At 37.1% G+C, this 23286-nt stretch overlaps 1 protein-coding gene, 1 long non-coding RNA gene and 1 pseudogene across 4 annotated transcripts in view; 1 reads left to right on the forward strand and 2 right to left on the reverse strand.

The window, feature by feature from the left end:
- The window catches only part of LOC126586712 (germin-like protein subfamily 1 member 11), an 85082-nt gene that overhangs the window by 18505 nt on the left and 43291 nt on the right, over positions 1 to 23286 (reverse strand). The window lies entirely within an intron of this gene.
- On the reverse strand, positions 11162 to 11878 carry LOC126586437 (germin-like protein subfamily 1 member 11; annotated as a pseudogene).
- On the forward strand, positions 12099 to 14553 carry LOC126586720 (uncharacterized). Its single transcript, XR_007610879.1, has 4 exons — positions 12099 to 12322; positions 12996 to 13030; positions 13261 to 13318; positions 14165 to 14553. It is a non-coding gene; the product is annotated as an uncharacterized LOC126586720 (long non-coding RNA).

Here is a 23286-nt window from a genome sequence, read left to right on the forward strand (position 1 = left end):
TGTACAAGGAATAGTACAAGATGATATACTAGTCTAGGAGTGACTTTACACGGAAAGTAATAAACATAAACAGGAAATTAGCAGCAGCTATTGTTCGTCGCAGGAATCTCCTGGCGGACGAGCACACAGCTCCCCTGGGAGAATGGCGTCGGTTGAGGGTATCTGTCGTACTTCTGCTTTCTTCTCGGGCTCGCTCGGGCAAGCCTTTGTCGGGCAGATCTTGGTCGGGCAAGACACACTTCGGGCAAGGCTCGTCGGGCAGTTCTGAAAGAGAAGGACAGAGTTAATTTGAAAGGGTGCCTTTGTGGGGCCTTAGGTGTAGGCCTTAAGGCTCACAATCAAGATTAACTTTGTCGTGCTCAGGCGTGCCACTGCCATCTTCAGTATGGCAGATGTTGAATGGGTGTTAAGCTTTGATTGAATATGTATACGCCCGAGAAACCAAGTTAGATATAACAGGTGCCTTTGTGGGGCCTTAGGTATAGGCCTTGAGGCTTCCTGTCAAACTAAACCAGCGCTTGGATGTATCATATTTGGTCTTTTATGGTTGCTAGAGTCTTATCACTATTATACCTTTGATTATCTGAATCCAAGAGGTAGGACGAACCCAAATGAGTGCCTTTGTAGGGCCTTAGGTATAGGCCTTGAGGCTTCCCATCAGAGTTAATCCTTATACTCGGACCAACTAGACCGCAACATGAAATGAAGCTAAATAGATGCCTTCGTGGGGCCTTAGGTGTAGGCCTTGAGGCTTTCTATCAGAATTCACTCCATGCTTAAGCCTTTTCTACGAATCAAGATATAATAGCAACAAAACGGAGAAATAGATTGATTACTTGCGCCCCAAGTAACTTCGGACTTCTCGCTTATCAAGGATTGTCGTGGATGGGTTGAGTCCACATAGAGTTCTTTTTTATGCCTTGAGGCCAAGGACTTTTAAACTGATCTTTAAATTACATGCCCGCGGGCTTAAGACTTAGATCTGATTTGAACTCTGACGCGATTCAGATCGGATTCAAGTGCTGAAGACTCATTTTCATTATGACTTTGCTAGAAATAACTTGTATATAACTGGGAATATATAACATGTTATTGTGCTTTTAAAAGAAAGAAAAGACAAAGACAGAGCAAAGATAGTTGTAAGTTTGAACCTTATCGGCCAAGGCTGAACTTCTTACAAAATCTATCTTTGTGGCTCTGTCAGAGGTCTGAAAGCTTTTAGAGGGGTTGACGGGGGAGAAGAGGATACAAAATGAATCGATACCACCATGAACAAGGTAGCAGAGCTATTACAGGGGTTTGGGAAGGTTTATCCCGAATGGGATGAAGGCTTGTGCTGACTACAGCTTCGTTGAAGGCAAATCTGGCTTGAGCAGAGTTTTGGCTTTTGTTTGTTTGTTTGAGTGTCCTTAATTCTGTCTTCTCTTCCTCCTTTTATAGACGACTTCAGCTTGGATTCCTGTAGCAATAGCGGTGCCCGAATGCGGTTTGGTGATGACTCACTAGCTTTTTTACATGAATGCCACCAATAAAGTACTTTATTGGGCTGTGTAGTGACTGAATAGCCTATCCCCTGTGGTCTTTGAGCAGGTAAGCAGGTGACCTTTGTAACTTGTGCCCAGCCGAAAGCCTCTTTCCTGCCTCCTAAGTTTTCCTCTGGGCCTTGGGTTTGGGCCGACTTTCTCTCTGGCCCAAAGTTCAGATTTTATCCCAAATAGCTATATATACAAATTAACTATATAAAAAGCACAATATGAATAACGTAAGAAAAATTCGTGACTGGATAAGTATTTTGCTACAATAAGTGAGCATTAATTCTTTTGTGTCGTACTAACTATTAATGAGAGTTTAATCTAAAACCACTTACTTATAAGTGAAAAAAAATACATATAGTGCTAGTTACATTATCATGATAATCATAAACTAAAGAGAAATGATGAAGCTTTAGAGATTTTATGGGACACTTAGTATTACAAAACTATATCGTAAACGGTGAACTAGTTGAAAACGTCATAGCTTAAACTGCTACCATGGCAACACACCATATAGTAGACCTTATTTTATAATAAAATTATTATTCGTTCAGCACCTTCACGCAATAAAATGGGGGATGTAAATGTCTTGTAAACCAACATGCTAATGCTACGGTGGGAGCTGCAGAAGTCAGAAGGGGCCTGTGCCTTTCATGGTCCTCAAGTGGCTCCGCCACTGCTAGCCATCCAGAATTTTATGGTCGATTCTCCGATCCATCATCCTAATTATCTAAATGATCTCCTCAGAGATAAATAACCAGCCTAAACTCACAACGAGAGGCAATAACTAGTGAGAGCAGCCATGCACAAACCAAACCACTTTGACTAATCAAGCAATGCTGAAAAGTACGTAAAAAAACAAGGGGAGTTTTAACGAAAAACCCACGGTACTGTTCACTTTAAGGAAAAACCATATTTTTACACTAAAAAGTCAAACCTAGTACTATTCACTTTACCCTTTATTTTGTCTTTATCATTAAAACTCAAAGTTTTCAAGTCCATTTCATTAGTTTTCCTAAAAACAAAACCATATCTTCCCATGGTCATATTAAAGGCTGACATATCATCCGCATTGGAGCCTTGGAGGGAATAGATTATGCGAATGTTCCGCGTATATGGAAAACATGTGAATTTACGCGAATAAATCGAAGAAAGTTAAACAAATTCCAACGAAAGTAAGAAAATCGCACAAAAATTGAATGGAGAAGAAGACTAAGAGAGGAAAATCGAATTCAAATGCTATATATTTCTTCAACAAAACAAAATACATTAAAAAACAAACTCAACCGTTAGGCTTCTAGTGGTACTCATGCTACCTTTCAATCGAATTTCAATTTACACATGCGTATTGTTTGATGTAAAACTAATAATATCTTCTTCTTTTTCCTTTTTTTTTTAATTTTATTTTTTTATAGTTTTATGTATGATTTGTCACAGTTTTTTGTATAAATAATTGTCATGTATCATTCGTCAACTTGAAATGTTTTGTTTGGTCTTTTGGCAACAACCAAAAAATAGGATAAACGACATTTAAAAGATGTGTGTAAATAGATTTATTATTTTTATTTTCTTTATTTATTTTCAATTTTCATAAAGGTGGCATAAGTCTTAACTGCAAGGAAGAACTCCACATAAATCAATAAATATGCAAACTAAAGAAGCTTAAAGAAGAAGAAAACTGAAGAATCTCTCAATTGTTGAAATTACTGCTGGGTAGTGAATGCCCACAGTACCTTGGAAGACTTTCCAATTCTCACACAGAATAGGTTTTCAACTTTGGCATAAGTTTTCAATACCCTTGAAAATGGAAATTGACTTTGGATGCAGGAGATCGTTTTTCTACATAGGGTGTTGTAAATGTCAAATTGTAATAATAAGAGTTGCTCTATAAATAGAGCACTCGAATGCAATCAAAAGATACGGAAAGACATACGGAAGAATAGAAAGATAGAAATCTCTTCTCCATCTTTTATTTGTCATACACTTGAGCTATAGTTTTAGTGTGATATTTTACATCTGCTTCGCACCTATCAAAAAGGTTATCCCTCTAACTTTGATATATTTATAACACGTTATCAGCACGAGTCTCTAAATATAACCATGTCTCATTTACATTCACCAAATAAATCATTCTCTCATTTCTCTCCGCCGAATGAAACAAAAATGTTTCCCCTAAAGTTTTTCATGTTCATCTTCTTCCTCTGCCTCAACTGCGCGGTATACCCTCGCAATGAACTGTTTGCTCCATGCCTTCTCGTAGTTCTCCAACTAGCGGTTACATACATCTTTGATTACTTGTTTGGTTTAGATATTGATTACTAACCCAGTATTTATTTATGTTGATTTTACTGCAATCCAAGATTGTGTGGTACAATCACCCATCTTGAACTGCAAATTGCATCTTACTGCGATCCAAGATGGTGCGGTATCATCGCCTATCTTGGACTGCAGATCTACTTTTACTGCAAATTTCAGGTGGAGCGGTATAATTGCCTACTTTGCTCTGCAAATTTAAATTTACCTGCTGTTTAATTTCATTGCAATTTTAGGTGGTGCGGTATAATCGCCCACCCTGCTCTGCGTATTTCAATTTTCTTGCTACTTGAGTGGTGCGGAATAATCGCCCATTCTATGTTACATTATTTAAATGAGAATGGTGTGGTACAATCGCCTTTCTCATTCACACTGAAAATCTCGAGCCAGAAGTTTCGAGTGCTTATCATTTTGGCTTGAAGATCAAAATGAAAAATTTGTAAGAACCAGAAGTTCTAACATTACATTCCTCAAGGAATACATATTGTTGCAAGTTCTTACATAACTCATTTTTCTTTCAGAAAAGAAAATGGCGAACTTGGCAAAGCTTGAATATGCTACCCTGGACATTACCGGGAAGAATTACCTTACCTGGGTACTGGATACCAAGATCCATCTGGAAGCAGGGAATCTTGGAGATACTATCAGGGAAGAAAGCAGCTTATCTTCTCAAGATCGGGCGAAGGCCATGATCTTCGCCTCCATCTTGATGAGGCACTAAAGAGTGAGTACCTAACGGTTGAAGATCCGTTAGCTCTCTAGGAGGCCTTGAGAAGCAGATACAATCACCAGACAACAATGATTCTTCCAAGAGCTCGTTATGAGTGGTCTCACGTGAGAATCCAGGATTTCAAATCAGTGGCAGAGTACAATTCTGCGTTATTCAGGATTACCTCTCAGATGAAGTTATGTGGGGATACCAATACTAAGGAAATATTGCTGGAAAAGACTTACAACGCATTTCATGCCAATAACGTGCTCATGCAACAGTAGTATAGAGCGCGAGGCTACACTGAATACAACCAGCTAATATCTATGCTCCTGGTAGCTGGACAGAACAATGAGCTCCTGATGAAAAACCATAATTCCCGACTTACTGGATCTGCACCATTCCCAGAAGTGAATGTTGCTTCCCTCGAAGTGAACGCCACATCCTCTAGTGGCGATAATCATAAACGAGGACATGGCCACAAATGAGGTTAATGGAATAGGAAAGGCAAGAACCATGGTGTTCAGTTTCACAACCAGGTTCCGAGGCATAATTCTGGCCCGAGCCTAAAAAATGTGAATCGCCATAAAGGCAAAGCTCATATGAGCAATGCTCCCAGGAACTCTGAATGAGCCTGCCATAGATGTGGTGGCAATGGGCATTGGGCGCGAACTTGTCGTACCCCAAAACATCTGGTGGAGTTGTATCAAGCCTCCCTCAAGGAGAAGAGTGTCGAGACCAATTTTCTCGACCAGATTAAACAAATGGATATACCTGATCCAGTGTTTGATTTATCAGGGCAATTGGACACAACTCACCTAGATGTTTCAAACGTCATTATGGAAAGGGGGAATGAAGTATACCGGTCTGACTAAATCGTTTATGTTTGATGTATTTTTATTATGCTGAACTTGTTGTCTAAAACTAGTTTTTCAGATTCAATAAAAGTGGCATGTAAATTTCCTGTTATAAATTGTTTGTTAACTGTGATTCCATTTACTTAGAAAACAAGGATAAAAACTGTGGTTATTCTCAGAACATAAGAAATGGCGGAGATATTTGGCTTGCAGACAGTGCAACCACACATACAATACTTCGTGATCAAAAGTATTTCTCAAGCTTAATGCTTACAAGAGTACAAGAGTATGGGTAACAACAATATCAAGACCTTCAGATGTAATTGAAGGCTCAGGGAAAGCCCAGATTATGTTACCAAATGGAACAATATTGTCCATACAAAATGCATTGTATGCTACTCGATCTACTCGAAATTTGTTGAGTTTCAAAGACATACGTCTAAATGGATACCACATTGAAACGAAACGTGCAGAAAATGTGGAGTATCTATGCATTATCTCTAATGATACCCAGAAGCGTATATTGGAGAAGTTACGTGGTTTTTCGAGTGGATTATATTATACATACATAAGGACAATTGAATCATATACTGTCATGAATCAGAAGTTAATTGATTCAAAGGTTTACATGCTTTGGCATGACCGTCTGGGTCATCCAGGATCCACCATGATGCGTAGGATCATTACCAACTCTAATGGACATCCATTATTAAGCAGAGACATTGTTATCTCAAATGATAACCCTTACAAGGCTTGTTCTCAAGGGAAGTTGGTAATTAGACCATCACAACTAAAGGTTGATGCTGAATCCCCATCATTTCTGCAAAGAATTCAAGGGGATATTTGTGGACCTATTCAACCATTTTGTGGACCATTTCGATATTTTATGGTTTTGGTTGATGCATCCACCAAATGGTCACATGTTTGTCTCTTATCTACTCGGAATGTAGCTTTTGCGAGACTTCTTGCTCAGATAACTAAGTTACAAGCACAGTTCCCAGATTATCCCATTAAGTCAATCTGACTTGATAACGCTGGTGAATTTATGTCTCAAACTTTTGATGGTTATTGCATGACATAGGGCTTTGATGTTGAACATCCTGTTCCTGATATCCATACTCAAAATGGTTTAGCATAAGCATTGATCAAGCGGCTTCAGTTAATAGCCCGCACTCTGCTTATGAAAACCAAATTGCCAGTTTCTGCATGGGGACATGCCATCCTACATGCTGCATCATTAGTTCGATTGAGACCTATAGCCAACCACCAATCCTCTTCAATACAACTCGTGCTTGGACATTAGCCAAACATTTCACATTTACAAGTTTTTATTTGTGCTGTTTATGTGCCTATTGCACCCCTGCAACGCACTAAAATGGGACCTCAGCGTAGACTGAGAATTTATGTGGGGTTTGATTCACCATCTATCATTAGATATTTGGAACCCTTAACATGTGATATGTTTACAGCTCGTTTTGCTGATTGTCATTTTGATGAGACAGTCTTCCCTTCGTTAGGAGGAGAAAAGACCGTTCCAGAAGAACGAAAAGAGCTGACATGGGTTGTTCCCACCTTGTCTCATTTTGATCCTCGAAGCATTCAATGTGAAAATGAAGTAAAAAGGATCGTTCATCTTCAAAGCATTGCCAATCAAATGCCAGATGCATTTAATGATGCTATGAAAGTGACAAAATCACATATACCAGCTGCAAATGCACCTGCAAGAATTGATGTCCCTATTAGACAAAATAAAGTGGTAGCGAATGATTCATCTGGTGCACGCCTGAAGTGTGGTAGACCACCAGGTTCAAAAGATTCAGCCCCTCGAAAGAGAAAGACGAGGGCACAATTGAATCCAAATGAAATCATTCAGGAGAGAGAATGAATGACAAATCCACAATTCATGATTCTGGACTTCCAGAAGAAGAGAATGTCCTTGATGAGACATATGTCCCTGAAGAAACAGAAGTACATGAAAGCAAAGAAATCTCTATAAATTATACATGTACTAATGAATTGTGGGATCAAAATGAAATAATCATTGATGATATGTTTGCATTCGCAGTAGCCACTAAAATCATATTAAGTGATGATCTTGAGCCCCGCTATGTTGATGAATGCAAAGAGAGACAAGATTGGCCTAAGTGGAAAGATGCAATCCAGGCAGAATTAAATTCTTTGGAAAGGCGAAGTGTTTTTGGACTAGTAGTCCAAACCCCGCCTGATGTAAACCCCGTAGGTTACAAATGGGTATTCACAAGGAAACGCAATGAGAAAAACGAGATTGCAAGATATAAAGCACGACTCGTTGCACAAGGTTTTTCACAAAGACCTGGAATTGATTATGAGGAGACATACTCTCCTGTAATGGACGCAATTACGTTTCGTTACTTAATAAGTTTAGTGGTTTCAGAAAAGCTTAACATGCGACTTATGGATGTCATCACTGCGTATCTATATGGAGAATTAGATACTGATATATATATATATATATATATATATATATATATGAAAGTTCCAGAAGGACTCAAGTCGCCTGAAACAGCTAACAAACCACGAGGTATGCTCTCGATCAAATTAAGGCGATCTTTGTATGGGCTGAAACAATCTGGACGAATGTGGTATAATCGTCTCAGTGAGTATTTGATCAAAGAAGGGTATATCAACAATGTCATTTGCCCTTATGTTTTCATTAAGAAATCCAACTCTGGATTTGCTATAGTGGCAGTATATGTCAATGATATGAACCTAGTTGGAACTCCTGAATAGTTACATAAAACTGCTGAATATCTGAAAAGCAAATTTGAAGTGAAAGATCTTGGAAAAACAAAATATTGTCTCGGCCTGCGTATCGAGCATTATGCTAGTGGAATTTTGGTCCACCAATCAGCTTACATTGAAAAAATCCTGAAGCGATTTGGTATGGACAAGGCTTATCCACTCAGCATGCCAATGGTCGTTCGTTCTTTGGACATTAAGAAATATCCATTTTGTCCAAAAGAAGAGGATGAAATGGTCCTTGGTCCAGAAGTACCATATCTGAGTGCAGTAGGTGCTTTGTTGTATTTAGCACAATGTACTAGACCAGATATAGCTTTTTCAGTCAATTTGTTAGCCAAGTATAGCTCTGTTCCAACAATCCGTCACTGGAAGGGTGTCAAAGATGTATTGCAATACCTTTGTGGGACAACAGATATGGGTCTCTTCTACTCAAAGAACTCCACAAATGACCAGGTTCTTGTTGGATATGCAGATGCTGGTTTCCTCTCTGGTCCACATAACGCCCACTCACAAACTGGATATGTGTTCAAGAATGGAGATACAGCAATCTCATGGCGCTCAACAAAGCAAACCTTAGTTGCTACATCTTCAAATCATTCAGAAATACTTGCTTTACATGAAGCAAGTCGTGAATGTTCTTGGTTAAGATCAATGATCCATCATATTCAGAATTCATGTGGTCTAACTTCGAAGACAGATAATCCAACTGTCATTCATGAAGATAATGCAACCTGTGTTGCCCAAATGTGGTCTAACTTCGAAGACATATCTCCAAAGTTTTTCAGCGCACATAAGCTTTAAAAGACTAAAGTTATTGAAGTCAAATAAATCCGTTCTAATGAAAATCTGGCAGACTTGTTCACCAAGTCTCTACCAAAATGCACGTTTTAGAAGTTAGTGCAAAGTATCGGATTACGTCGACTTACCAAACAGCTAAATTTGGAGAATGCGGAATCAGGGGGAGATACATCTCAGGGGGAGCATCTATGATACATGCTTGTTGTACTCTTTTTCCTTCGATTAGGATTTTTCCCACTGAGTTTTTCTTATCAAGGTTTTAACGAGGCAACATAAGCATACTTAACACTATATCAACAATCCAGGTAAAGTTGTACTCTTTTTCCTTCGCTATGGTTTTTTCCCACTAGGTTTTTCCAAGCAAGGTTTTAATGAGGCAACTGATGTTGATATGTGGGCATCCAAGGGGGAGTGTTGAAATTACTGCTGGGTAGTGAATGCCCACAGTACCTTGGAAGACTTTCCAATTCTCACACAGAATGGGGTTTCAACTTTGGCATAAGTTTTCAATACCCATGAAAATGGAAATTGACTTTGGATGCAGGAGATCGTTTTTCTACATTGGGTGTTGTAAATGTCAAATTGTAATAATACGAGTTGCTCTATAAATAGAGCACTCGAATGCAATCAAAAGATACGGAAAGACATACGGAAGAATAGAAAGAAAGAAATCTCTTCTCCATCTTTTATTTGTCATACACTTGAGTTATAGTTTTAGTGTGATATTTTACATCTACTTCGCACCTATCAAAAAGGTTATCCCTCTAACTCTGATATATTTATAACATCAATGTATTTCTTTAACTATTTTGTTATACAACCGACTTAACCAAAGTACAAGAGCAAAGGAACTATTTATACTACTCTATTGAGGCCTATGAAATACTCTATATGTGCACATGTACAATGATGACCTGGCATATTATTATTTACTTATCCAATAATAAGCTCGAGCTCATAAGGAACAAATTGAGCCAAGCCATCCCAAGGCTAAAGTTTGTTATACACACAAGTCGAACTCAAGCTTGAAAAAAAATCATTTGAGCTGAGCTTGAGCTATATACGGTTTTATCGTGCTTGAGTACTAAAATGGAAGTCAAACTTGGAGTAGCTCGGTATTTAACTTTGACTTCGCTCATTTACATCCCTAACTTCAGCAAAAAACTAAAATAAAAAGGATCTCACATGTTTCAAGAGAACATGGAATCCAATCAAGTAACAATAGCCAACAACCCAAGATTTAAGGTTGTGGTCTAACAGAGGGTTTGAGTTGTTTGGGCTATGTATAGTTTGTTAGTTTGTGAGAATTTTATGGGCTTTAATTTAGCTCTTTTCAATTGTTGTTTTTAGAGTCATATTTACGTGTTGTATATCTATTTGTGTCGAACTTTTTGTAGCTTTAAAGAATATTGTTATTTCATAATACACACACACACAAACAAGTCCCACTTTTTTGGTGTTTAGTTAAAGATAACTTCTGCAAAGGGGCAGCTGGGAATGCTTAAAATAGAAGCAGTACAACTTTTTGGCGATGTACAATCAGGAGGATGAAAAGAAACTAATTAGAAGTTGTACTAAAAGGTGATAAGTTGTTAAAAATGGTTAATGTGATAACTTATTAATAACTTTAGGTTGGCTATAATGAGTGAAAGTGTTCATCAAATATTCCTAGTTTATTGTTTTATATGGATTCGTTCTACCAAATTGTATGCAACTTTTATTGATGTTGACAATTTGTCTCAATATTCCGAGGTATAACAGGGTAGATGCTCCTCCTGTGATTTCGAGCTTCACCGTAGAATTAAAGTTGTGTAAAGGACTTTTTCTTATATAGCTTTCTGCTTAGAAGCTGCTGGTTCAGCTTCATATAAATTTGATCCTATGTTTCTTGTTTTTCTGTGTTAATATCCTGGTGCGTGTGCGTGTGTACATATATGTTGGAAAGGTTCTTATGTGTACATCCGCTACACTACGCAGTATGCCAATGTGGTGTATGAAATTTACACATTATAACCCTAAATCTGACATATCTAGTTAGTTTTGAATTAATATGTATCCTAGCCCTAAACCCTAAATGTCATATATGTGATATATTTGTCATCTTTTAACTCTCCAAACTCCAAGTAAGAGATCCCAAAGATAACGCACACATTAATGAACACAATATAACATTATATTAATTGATATCAAAATTCACGTAGGGACGATGAGGTATACATATGCAACCATCCTATTCAATTAATACTAGATCATACTTTGTAGGTAGTGAAAAGCTTAACACATCCACTCAGGCACGTGGACCGTTCCTTGGCCCTTTTTGTTATCAGTTGTTGTCGTACCAGAACTGTTTTTGAAGATATGAAACCAGTTTGTCATCGACTTGGAAGGCCTTGGCTAGAACATCAGGATTGATGGGAGGGTTGGCGCCAAACACTGCATTTGCTATGGTGATGACTCCTGGGTTCTGGCTGCTAAGACCAGCAATGGCGACAGCACCGGTATGTCCCAATTCAGTTGGAAGTGAATAAGGCCAACTGGGAACACAAACACATCTCCCTTGTTCAACACCTTGGTGAATAGACGATTATCTGGGTTGGACGTTACGAACCCAACGTAGAGTGTACCTTCCTGGAGAAAAAGGATTTCCGTGCCGCGAGGGTGAGTGTGGGGAGGATTTAGGCCATTTGGTGCAGTCTATGCGAGCTAGGGATATGCCGAGAATGTTTAGTCCTGTTATTTGATCCACATTAGCAGGTGTTACCGTTGAACCCAACGGATTTTGTGTGCTTCTTGGAATTTGAATCCCAGAAAAGAAGAAATTCATTTGCTGATGCAAGCTTTGGGTCCTTGCAGAATTTCCCGTGCACAAACACTGCCATTACACCCCAAATGCAAAAATTTATTTATTTATTAATATTAATGAGACTACGTACATGATTAACACGAACAATATATATGAGCTTCTATTAAACAGGTGCCAAATTGTCATTACATGTGAAACGTACAGATAGTATTACTATTGTACGTACAAGGAACTAAATATGTATGTACCATGGTATAAAATATCGATGATATCGGAAATATCGGTAGTCCAAAAATATGGAAATTTCGATGAAAATATCGGAATATTATCGATATCGATAAAAATTGAAAAAAAACCACGGAAATTGTAAGAAAAACTTGGAAATTTTTATTGAAACTTTGGAGAATGTTTATTTAGTCAATTATCTAACTCTCTGTTGCCGTTGCCGTTGAATTGCCCCTGCTACTCTAGCTTCGTAATCGCTAATATTGGGTGCTTCGTTGCAATTCGTTTCTCTAAAACGTTTTGGGTATGTTCTCAAACCCTATCTACTCTAATCCTTCCCCTCAGCTCTCTGTTAGTCTCAATTTTATGTTCCTTTCTTAGATTTGTTTTTCCAATGTAATTCTGAGGGGATTTTAGGTAATGATTTGATGGAGGATCCTTAGTTAGGGTTTGAGGATGCGTAATCCATGTTCTGGATTTTAATTGCTTTTAACTTCAATTTCTGCGAGACTTCAATCAAGCTGCAGTAATGGTTTTATAGTTAAAATTGATTGTGAGTCTTGGCACCACAAAAATCAATCCCTCGTAATCAATTGAAATTAGGCTTATGGTACTTGACATTGAAACTGAAGTAGCATGAAAAATGGTCTCAAAATGGTTTAGAGCAATGAAATGGGCTTTAAGGTTTGATGCCCTCAAAGATGGTGTGCTTAATTGCAACTATGTGCTTGATAACAGAAGTTGCTCCATGTAACTTCTTATGCTTACAAGTGCCTTGTGATGGTGGATTCTTATTTAAAGTATGTTGTAGTTTGTGCTAAATGTAATATAATCTTTTTAAATGTTAGCGTTTGCATATGTGGGGTTATTGAACTTTGGGTTGGTTTCAGTGAAGGCCGTTTGGTCTAATACTGGGAATGCTCATTTTCTAGTTTCTGAATTCATAATCAGTTTAAGCAGCTTTCCCTTTTTGCTAGGTTGTGATGACATGCCTATTCACATGTGAACAAAGGTAAGTTTGCAATTGACTTTTGAAATTATTTCCTTCAGCATATTGTGGCAAACCTCTACTTGCATTAGTACTTTGGATTTGTGTGTAAGAAATCATGTAGGTTCTGTAGATTCTAGGTTAATATGTTGCTTAGATTCTGGTTTAAGAAACGCTATGACCCTAGCTTGTCATACTGATTCTGTCATATGTGATATAGGTATTAATCTTCTATGTTGGGTGGTTTGTTACAGGTTCTTTGCTCTCAATTATGCTGCAGATGTTGCCTGCACCGTTCTACGGGTTGATCAGGTACTCTCGAGTCTCTCCTCTCTAACGGTTACAATTTTGTTGTGTACTGAGCTCATAACCTCAGCATGTTTGTGAAGGAATGAATTCGCTTGCAAAGACACATTCTCTGTAACCTTTGACTTCTATCATCTTCTCTCTCCTCTTCGAAGTTCTCTGATTGTTCCTCTGCATTTTCATCATCTATTTCATCCCCATTGTCACATTCTCTGTGTCCATGTTGTGGGAAAGTGTGGCCACTTAATATCTACACGGTTTAAGAAGTTTGTCTAATCATCTAAGCTAGCTTACTAATTGTGTGGAATATGTAAATATGTAATTTTATGACAAACTTAAACTATCTTATGTTCTATTGGAAGCTTAACTTTATTACCGTGTGAGAAGTCAACACTTACATGCTATGTAAAAATTGACGAATTCAATCCATTCTCCTTGAATTTCGACATATGACATTTTACAAGCCAAAGTGAAACTTCGTGCAAATTACAAATCACAATCTAGACAAAACTAAATGTAATTCATGTTTAAACAATATATATAGTTCATAGTTGCTTTCAATTTCCCTTTAGTCTCGACGAGAAGGATTATAGAAGAAAACTTATATTTGATTGACATACAACAACTCGAGAAAATGACCACGAGATCCTTATTATTTCTTGAAGAGTCTAAACAAAAACTACTTATCGAGGGAGAGTTTTATTTCGAATGATATAATCTATGGTTTCTCTAAATCCTTGTCCATAATTTTTGTCCATAATTTTATTTCGAGGGAGAGTTTTAGTTACCGCCATGTTAGCCTCTCTAAATCCTTGTCCATAATTTTTGTCCACATTGGATTCTATTTTGTAGGTTGCATACTTTTGCAAGTTTTCCAAAAATACAGCATGCCCGTGCCTGGTGTTGTATGACTCCAAACCCTTCTTACAGCATGATGTCAACCATATGTGTGCCATTACTTCACAAATGCCTTCTGAAACTTTTTTTTCCAAATGGTTACAACCTGTTACAAATAAAATATTCATCAATTTGGAGATTTTTTTAGGGTAAATGTGGCACCACCACTTTGTTTTGCTTAAAATAAATTGTCAGATTTGGGTTAAAATCAACTTTTTTCTTATAAATATTGGTGGACGATAACTTTGTTACTTTCTCAACGTAGAGAGTCTAGAGTTGTAACACAAATATTGTAATATTGCATGTCTGGAGTTATAATGCAAAGATTGTTAATCATTTAAATACATTTTACTTATCCATGCAAAAGAAAATTGGATTCTAACCTTGAAGAGCTAACCATGCATGCATCATCTCATGCGCCAAAGTTGCACCGATCATCACCCTGTACGTAATAAAATATAAAGTAAATAACAACTATTTTGAGAGGAAGGTTATATATAATATGATAATGCCGAAGAGATTAAATATGTAGATCAAGTTTTGTAAACCAAATGACATGAAAGTTGATCATTGAATTATTATTAAGTGTTGATTAACGTATTTATTTTTTATTTATGACATATTATTTGATTTATAAATTTAATATATCTAGCTTTTCTCATATAATTCCGAGAGATAGGTAAATGAAAGAGTACTCTGATCAGCCGAACAAAAGTAAAATTGATGACACTTTGCCCGATGCCAACTTCTTGATTTCTTTTTTCTGCACTTCAACATTATCACCTTTCCTTGAACATTTTGAAATCTGTTACAACCCAAAAGTAAGCGACATATACCTATAAACATACATATATACTTTTATTATAAAGGCAATGATATATAATGTATGTGTGTATGAAGTTTAAAGTTCGACATTAAAAAGTTAAAAAGCCTTGCATATATAGGTGTTATAAGAAATTAAGTTTTAGGTTCAACTGTTAATGGTAATTATATAGTAGTTGTAGTAGTAGTACAACTGATTTTACGAGTAGACTCTTACCGTCATGACAGTGTAAGGAGGGTGTGTGGTAACACCAACCACATTCAGCATCTGCACACATGCAAATATGGTATACATGGAACGAAATAAATTTGGTATACAACATTAAAAAACATATATACAAGATATGATTTTAGTTAAAGTTGGTTACCTGTTCATTTGGGTGAATTCTTCTCAGTTCATCGCGTCGATCAATAAAATAGGAATTTTTTTATCCACTTGGAGGCCTAACTTTTTATAAAATTTGCGCATATTTTCAATAAGACGTTTGCATTTACTTGGATGCAAGATAGCAGTGGAAAAACATTCCGAGCAAAGCTGCTGGTTATTTCCAAGATTCACATATTCATTCTGCCCTGTTGTCTGACAAATTAATGAAACTTCCATCATCGGCCTCATTAGAAGTAATATTGTAGTTTTATAGTTGGGCTTATATATGTTTGCATTAATATGAACTTTCTCTGTACAAGTATTCTAATCTGATAAATTTTCATTTAATATATTTGCAAAAAAAAAGGGGAGAGAAAAAGGATCGAGTGTGATCTTGTTTGCATGAAGACTGAGAGCTCTGAACAACTGGCCATTCAAAGCAGTCCCCCTGCCTCTCACAGTTAGAATTTTGCTTTCTGAAGTTTCAAAAATGATAAAGAAGGATTGAGAACTAACTATTTAGTTAAATCTCAACCACTCACTTGTGAAGAGAAATGTGTGAAAGCCCTGCCTAGAGCCGAGGATGGGAATAGTAAAGCAAATATATATTATAGCTAATAGAGAAGCTAGTTCCATTCAATTCCAAATAAATACTTTTCTCTACTAACCTTGAATCTGTCACACGTATTACACCTTGGAGTTCCATCAGATTCATGTATCTTGTAATAATTAAAATTCCAAAATGGAATCATCCGCACATTGTTCTGTAAGAAAAACAAGTTGAAATAGCGTAAAATTACAATAACAATATAAAATAAAATAAAATAAAATCCAAAAAATTCAAGCAAAATTAATAAATGAAAAAATGTAAAATTAGAATGGACTTGAAACAAAACATTGGAGATGATAAAGCACTTACAATAGTACCATATGTGTTGCAGACATTGCATAAAAAGTAATTTGGCCTCCGATAACCAAGAAATAAGCCAGTATTTTCCATCAAGTTGAACTGTATCATGTAGCATGCATGGTTAGTTAGAAACAGAGGCTAAGAGCTACTAGCTACATAAGTGATGCTTTTTAATTAGTAGGAAATTATTTCTCACCAAATACTAATTAATATAAGGAAATTAATGCCCTCAAAATATTTATACTGTTGCAGTCATATTTAGAATAAAAATGTGATTGTGTAAATCCTAATGTATCTAGGGATATTTTAGAATATTCTTCTTAGTAGGTATTATCATATTAAATTGTAATCCTATTAGGGTAAGGATTCAATATATTCTACTATCATAAGTAAAGACACAATGAGGTGATACAACACACACCTTACACTTAAATCTCTCTCTTCTCTCTTGCCGCTGACCTCTCTTCCTCTCTAATCCTAAATACAATTCAGTCAAATAGGCCTACAACATATACATATATGATTTTTTTTTTGTGTGTGATAGTAAGACAATCTAGGCCCTTTTGGGGCCCTGTGAAAATTTAATGAAAAGGTCCTACGTATTAAAAAATAATAATAATTTTTTTAACAACGTATTCATACAAAATTCAATCATCAATATTCAATTGAAATAAACATCTTACTCTTAATAATTGTATAAATTTTGATAGCCATGAATTTATGATAAAAGCTTCATACATTAAAAAAGGGGGCACGACTAAAGTAATACACTTGTGTTTGTAAAAAAAAGGTAATGCCCAGGTTGGTTTTTTATTTCTAGCGAAAAAAAAGAGAAACACAGTTTTTTCTTACTGTTAGAGAAAAAGAAAAATTGAAATATTAAGTGTGTGTGTACGTGTGTGTGTGCATTGGCTCTGCTTAATCAATTGTAATCTAGATAAGTAAAAATATATATATATACTTATATTTAATTTGTAAGAGGATGAAATTTTTTAGTCTTCATAAATTTAGAGTATTAGCCCACCCTTTCTACAATATCTAGTTCAACCCTTGCTTTGACCCATAAATCATGCATATTATGTAATCTACTCTTAAATAAAGCACGAAACCAAAAAACATAATCATACAACTAAACCTATAAAAGTTACCTCAAACTGCATTTTTTTAGATCTTTGAGAGTTGATGTGGAGACCTGGCTCAACTAGAAGAATAGAGAGATTGAAAATTTGGAAGACGGAGAGGAAGGAAGAGAATTGACGAGGAAGGTTTGCTCAAGGCTTCATATATATGTGTGTTTTTGGTGGGGTTTTTTTTTGTTTTGGGGGGGGGGGGGGGGGGTTGAGTTTGTTTCCTGCTTTTAGGGTTTGTTACTCAAATTATTTGATTGCTTGAATAATTGGGGTTTTATGGCTTTGAACAAAAAAGAAAATGAAGCAGTTCGCGATTAGATTACTGGATTTGTGTGGTGTTTTTGCCGTTTAAATGCAAGCAATGTAAAAGGAAACAAACAAAAAAAAAAGTTCAATTAAAACAATTTTCCTTTTTCAAATAAGGTCTATACCTTCCTAATTTTTTTGTTGACCTCTTCTTAAAATTACAAAACGTTGATTAACTAAATGCTAATATTAAAAATATTCTGCGAGTTAAAACAAATTTCTTTGTGTTTTTTAGCAAAGTACATGATGTTTGAACTCTTTGTTAATAGTAGCCGATTTACTCATAAAAAGGGCCGAAAGTTGTATTTGGCACTATTCTAAAAATCTCCGTCTACCACCTCCTAGACGCTAGGCAGCTGGGCATTGCCTCGATTAATACCTAGACGTTTGAAAATTAAGAAAAGACCCCTAGACCTGCTGAGGTGCCCGCCTAGACCGCCTAGGCACCCATCTAGCCCGCCCATACCCACATAGACACTTGCCTAGGTTGCAACTCACTTAGATAGAAAATAGATAATTTTCCCTTTGCATTTTATTGTTTCCAATAAATTTTAAAAGATTTATTGAACACTTAAATAAACACACATTATATGTTTGCTCCCCATGTTTTCATTATGTTCTAATACTTCATAATATATATGTCATTCTATTTTCTATTTTATGATGAAATTATATATATTTTAAGTATAAACAAACACTTATTTACACAAAATACAATAGATTTACTTAAATTCACCTAAGCACCCGCCTAAGGCTCCACCTAGCAGCCTAGGAGCTAGGCCCCAGCCTGCAGCCCGCAGCCCGACTAGCGCCTAATGTCTTTTAGAACCTTGGTATTTGGTACCTTGTTTAATATTACGATAGTATTTGGTACCTTGTTTAATATTACGATAAGTAACACTAAAATAAGAGCTAATTAAAAAATAGGGAGCCTTAACGAAAAGCTCCTGGTACTATTCACTTTAACGAAAAATCATATTTTACTCTAAAAAATCAATCCTGCTACTATTCACTTACAATACTTTTTGTCATTTTCATTAGTCTTCCTTAAAAAATAAACAAAATTAAGACATTATTGATAAATATGTTGTCCACTTTTGACTTATAATTTCTGCCCATCGAATTGTCATAGTTTATCATAAACCCGAAAGTCAATGGCAAATAATAACAGACAAAATTCTACATCCATTTTTTTGTAAAGTGACAAATCTAATCACTATATGTGCGCTTCGTTAGTCAATTAGAAAGGGGACAAATCATATATATCAGCAAATAAGCAGAGAATCGATGCAGGATTTAGGGCTGATTTGGTATTGCTGTGATTTGAATAAAAATTGCTTATGTTGTGTTGTGAGAATAAGCAGTTGTGAATTAAAGCAACAGAGTGTTTGATAAACTTTTTTATAAAAGTGCTTTTGGAAAAAGAAAAAAACAGTATTATAATTTTTGGTAAACTTTTATGTAAAATAGCTATGACTGTGTGAAATGACCAAAAAATGTATAATATTAGATGTGTCATTAATTTAATTTTCTTAAGTCTTCCCCCTTTATTTTCTCTATTTGCATCGAGAAGTCTCTCCCACTGCCCCACTACTGAACCAGACTTTCCAAAAACCAAAAACATCTCTTAAGAAGTCTCCCCCATAACCCCAATTTTCTCAGTTTTTATTTTTTTTGCTCCGCCTTCTTCTATTTTATTTTCTGCTCTGTTCCTCAATCTCTCTCACATGTCATCTAATTTGCAGTACATACATGGTCTAGCTGCTTGAGGAGTTCATTATATACATCGGGTAGGACCAACGCTCCAGGATGCTGATTTCTTTCTTCTTCCGGGACTAATCATTTTTTCTTTTTGAAACTATATAGTGTGAATTTGATCATACGAAGTAGTTTTCTGTATTTAATTTTGCGTATTTGGAATAATTGAGTTTTGGTGTCCGTCTAGGCAATCTAGACTCTCCTGATTTACAAAAATATAAAGATCAGTCACCTGTAAGCGGTGCAATCTAGGAAATCTGGGCAAATCTACGATGCCAAAAATCGAATCTAGTCCTCGTCGGAAAAAATGGTGGTATTTCTCGACGCAATTTTATCGACATGGGAGTGAGAGAGGACGGACAAGAGATGGGAGGAATGACAGAGGCAGATACAACATCTTAGGGTATGGAATCTGTTAGTACCATATTATATTGGGCCTCGTTACTTGGGCTTCCAGACATTGAGCTTATGATCTATGTAAAAGGGAAGGAGCCCTTAGTCTATAAAAGGGGCTCCTCACCCTTACAATCCTCAAGCCTCACATCCCCAAACAGAGGCTCTCATATTCAGAGCAAAGCTCTCTCAAACTCTCTATTTCTCTAGGGGACTCCCCTTCACACTTGTAATCCATACATACAGTTACAGAGAAATACAATCAACATCAGTGTGGACGTAGCCCAAACATTGGGGTGAACCACGATACATCTTGTGTTCTTTACTTTCTTGTAGATTCACGGTCAGATTTACGTTGTTCCAAGACCCCTCCGGTTTTGTGCATTAACATTTGGCACCATCTGTGGGAAAAGACACGAAAAGCTATGTCGGTTCTCTCTCAATTTTTCATCTCACCACCGTGAAACCTTCAAAACCTCACCACTGTCCACCGTGGATCTGCAAAACCCACACAGAGACACAGACATAAAGCTCTCTCTATTTCTTCATTTTCCATGGCTACGGCTCATTCTTCCCAAGTCAGCCTTCTCCTCCAAAAGCAACTCAAATATCTCTGCAAACACCCAGTTGATGGATTCTCGACCGGTTTGGTGAACGAAGACAACATCTTTGAATGGAACGTCACGATTATTAGCCCACCCGACACTCTATATGAGGGTGGTTTCTTTAATACCATCATGAGTTTCCCCGAGGATTATCCATGCAACCCTCCTATAGTGAAATTTACCTCATAGATGTGGCACCCCAATGTTTACACTGATGGAAAGGTTTGTGTTTCAATTCTTCATCCTCCTGGTGATGATCCAAATGGCTACGAGTTTGTAACTGAGCACTGGAATCCAGTCCATACAATACTGTCGCCGAGCATGGAAGCCAAGATTCAGGCTTATGGTGGAGCTACAGTGATGGGTTCTCTTCAACAACCCACTTGGACAAAGGGAATAGCTTTTCCCAACAAAAGGCTTAGCTTCACTGGACATTCACATATGTTAGCATGTTGATGTTCTGTTGCCTTCTTGAGCCTAAAGAAAAATGAGTTCAGCATCTCTCAGAAAACTCACACACACATCAGAAAAACTAGAAACGTACCAGAAAGTGATCCAAGACGGTCGTCGGCGCTCTTCAATCATCGGAGAATATCACAAACACGACGTCGCTTTGTCGACCTTCAATCACACTCACACTGAAAACACAGAAGAGTGCAAGAAACACAATCTCCGATTTGTACCCTTGAATTTAATTTCAATCTTCAAACTCCGATTTATTTGAATTTTATTTATTTGGGAGGGGATTGATCCTTGAAGCTCAGAGAAGCCCTAGAATCTCAGAGCGGAGCAGAGCAACGATGCCTTAGGTGAGGATCATAATGAAGAATTTCATGGACATGGTGGCTACCCTGCCTGCCATGAAGTTCGACAAGCTCTACGAAAAGGCTTTCCTCTACAAAAGCACATGTCATCCCACTACAAGGTCCCAGCAGTAACTAGGCTGAAAGCAAAAGCAAAGCAAAAGTAAAACAAAAAAAAAAGCAGAAAGTAAAAGCAAAAGTTGTTGATGCACAAAATCAGTGTGGACTTTGGTACAACGGAAATTGTTAAGTTTGTGACATTCGCTAGATTGCTCCGGTCACTAGTATGGATAAGTATGTAAATGGATAAGGACAGGAAAGCAAACACAAGATGTACGTGGTTCACCCAGATTGGCTACGTCCACAGAGTAAAGGAGTTCTCATTAATTGTGAAGGGTTTACACGAGTACATAGGTTCAAGCTCTCATTTAGTGAGTACTAGTGAATGATTTAATACAAATGACATTAGGAAATATTGTGAGAGAATGATCTCTATTTATAGAAGAGGGTTTCTAGTTTTATTCTGACATTGACACGTGTCGTGTTGTGATTGGCTTCTGATGTTGACACGTGTCCCGCTATGATTGGCTTCTGATGTCGACACGTGTCGCGCTGTGATTGGCCTCCTGGTTGTAAGGAAACTCTTATGGGTCCTTGATGATATAACGTTGATCGATGCTCAGTAGTTTCGGGATTGGTCAAGTATGGTACAAACATTGCTCCTCTAAATTCCCGAGTGAGGGAAGCTCCTTGGTTGGGGACTTGCAAGATCCAAGCCATTGAGTAATCACAAAACTTCTAAATAACAAAGTGTGGTATCACTTTCACTTGCCTTATCTGTCTCATATGTAGATGTGGCATCTTCTCTGAAAGTACTTTTCCTCCATTTAGGGGTGGTATCTTTAACCGATGAAGATGCATAAGGTAATGTATCAATTTCACTTGAAGCTTACTTGTAGTTTCAGGCTTGGTCAAGTACGATACAAAACCCTATAGTAGGAGTCCCCCAAGTCGTCGAGCTAGGAGATTTTCTGAAAGAGGTAACAGACAAGGTAAGCAATCAGACTTCTAAGCAAGCAACCTGGATCGGAGGTTCAACTTCGGCTTCCAGTTGATTGTTCTCCTTTTCTTTGTGTTGTAAACAACAACAAAGATAAGGAGAAGCAAATGGAGAAAAGATGATATGAGATACTTTTGCTTTTGAAGAAGTAACTTTCCACAGGCTTATTCTTGAACTAGGCTTGAGGGTTTTCTGGTTTCCTCCAGAGTATAAGGCTGACTCAAGAATTTGAGGGCCAAAACAAGTCCATCAAATCAAGAGTGCGTTCGACCTTGATGATATGAGATACTTTTGATGTTGACGAACTAATAGATGAATCGGCATGTGTTCTGTTGTGCTTGTCTCCACATGCTTCCTTGTATCCTTCTCATTTGCCCTATCTATTTCTCAAGCAAATGTGGTATCTTTTCTGGAAGCATAAGATGTTGAAGATGAGTACTCGAGAGCAATGTCAGGTAAGTAATCAAGCAAGGGGTTCCAGGAAGTTAGTTCCTGACTGGAAGCTTGATTCCAAGTGCTGACTGATTGCTCTCTTTCTCCTTGTCTTACAGGTAAGAACAAGGGCAAAGGAAAAGACAGGGAAAAAGCATGATATGAGATACTCTTGCTTTTAACCTTGATAATATGAGATACTCTTACTCTGGTGTGGCTGGTTTGCATAGGTATTATTGAGGGAGGAAGAAAGTTGAGTATTTCGAGAGGCTTCGTTGGGAGTGCCCTCTTAGATATGAAGAAGGGTTGAACATTTTTGCAAGCCTGCGTGTCCGTGGAGGATAGAGGTTGACATATATAAGAGTCTCCCTAACAACAAATAGTAATGCTATTCATTTACCTTTCTTGGTCGTAGCAATGTAGTGGGAGCTGTAAGCTTCACGTGTTTTAACTTTGTCAGAGCACTTTGAAAAGGTTGTATGTGGTATCTG

The sequence above is a fragment of the Malus sylvestris genome, chromosome 10 (assembly GCF_916048215.2).
Source record: "Malus sylvestris chromosome 10, drMalSylv7.2, whole genome shotgun sequence".
In the NCBI taxonomy this organism is placed as follows: domain Eukaryota; kingdom Viridiplantae; phylum Streptophyta; class Magnoliopsida; order Rosales; family Rosaceae; genus Malus; species Malus sylvestris.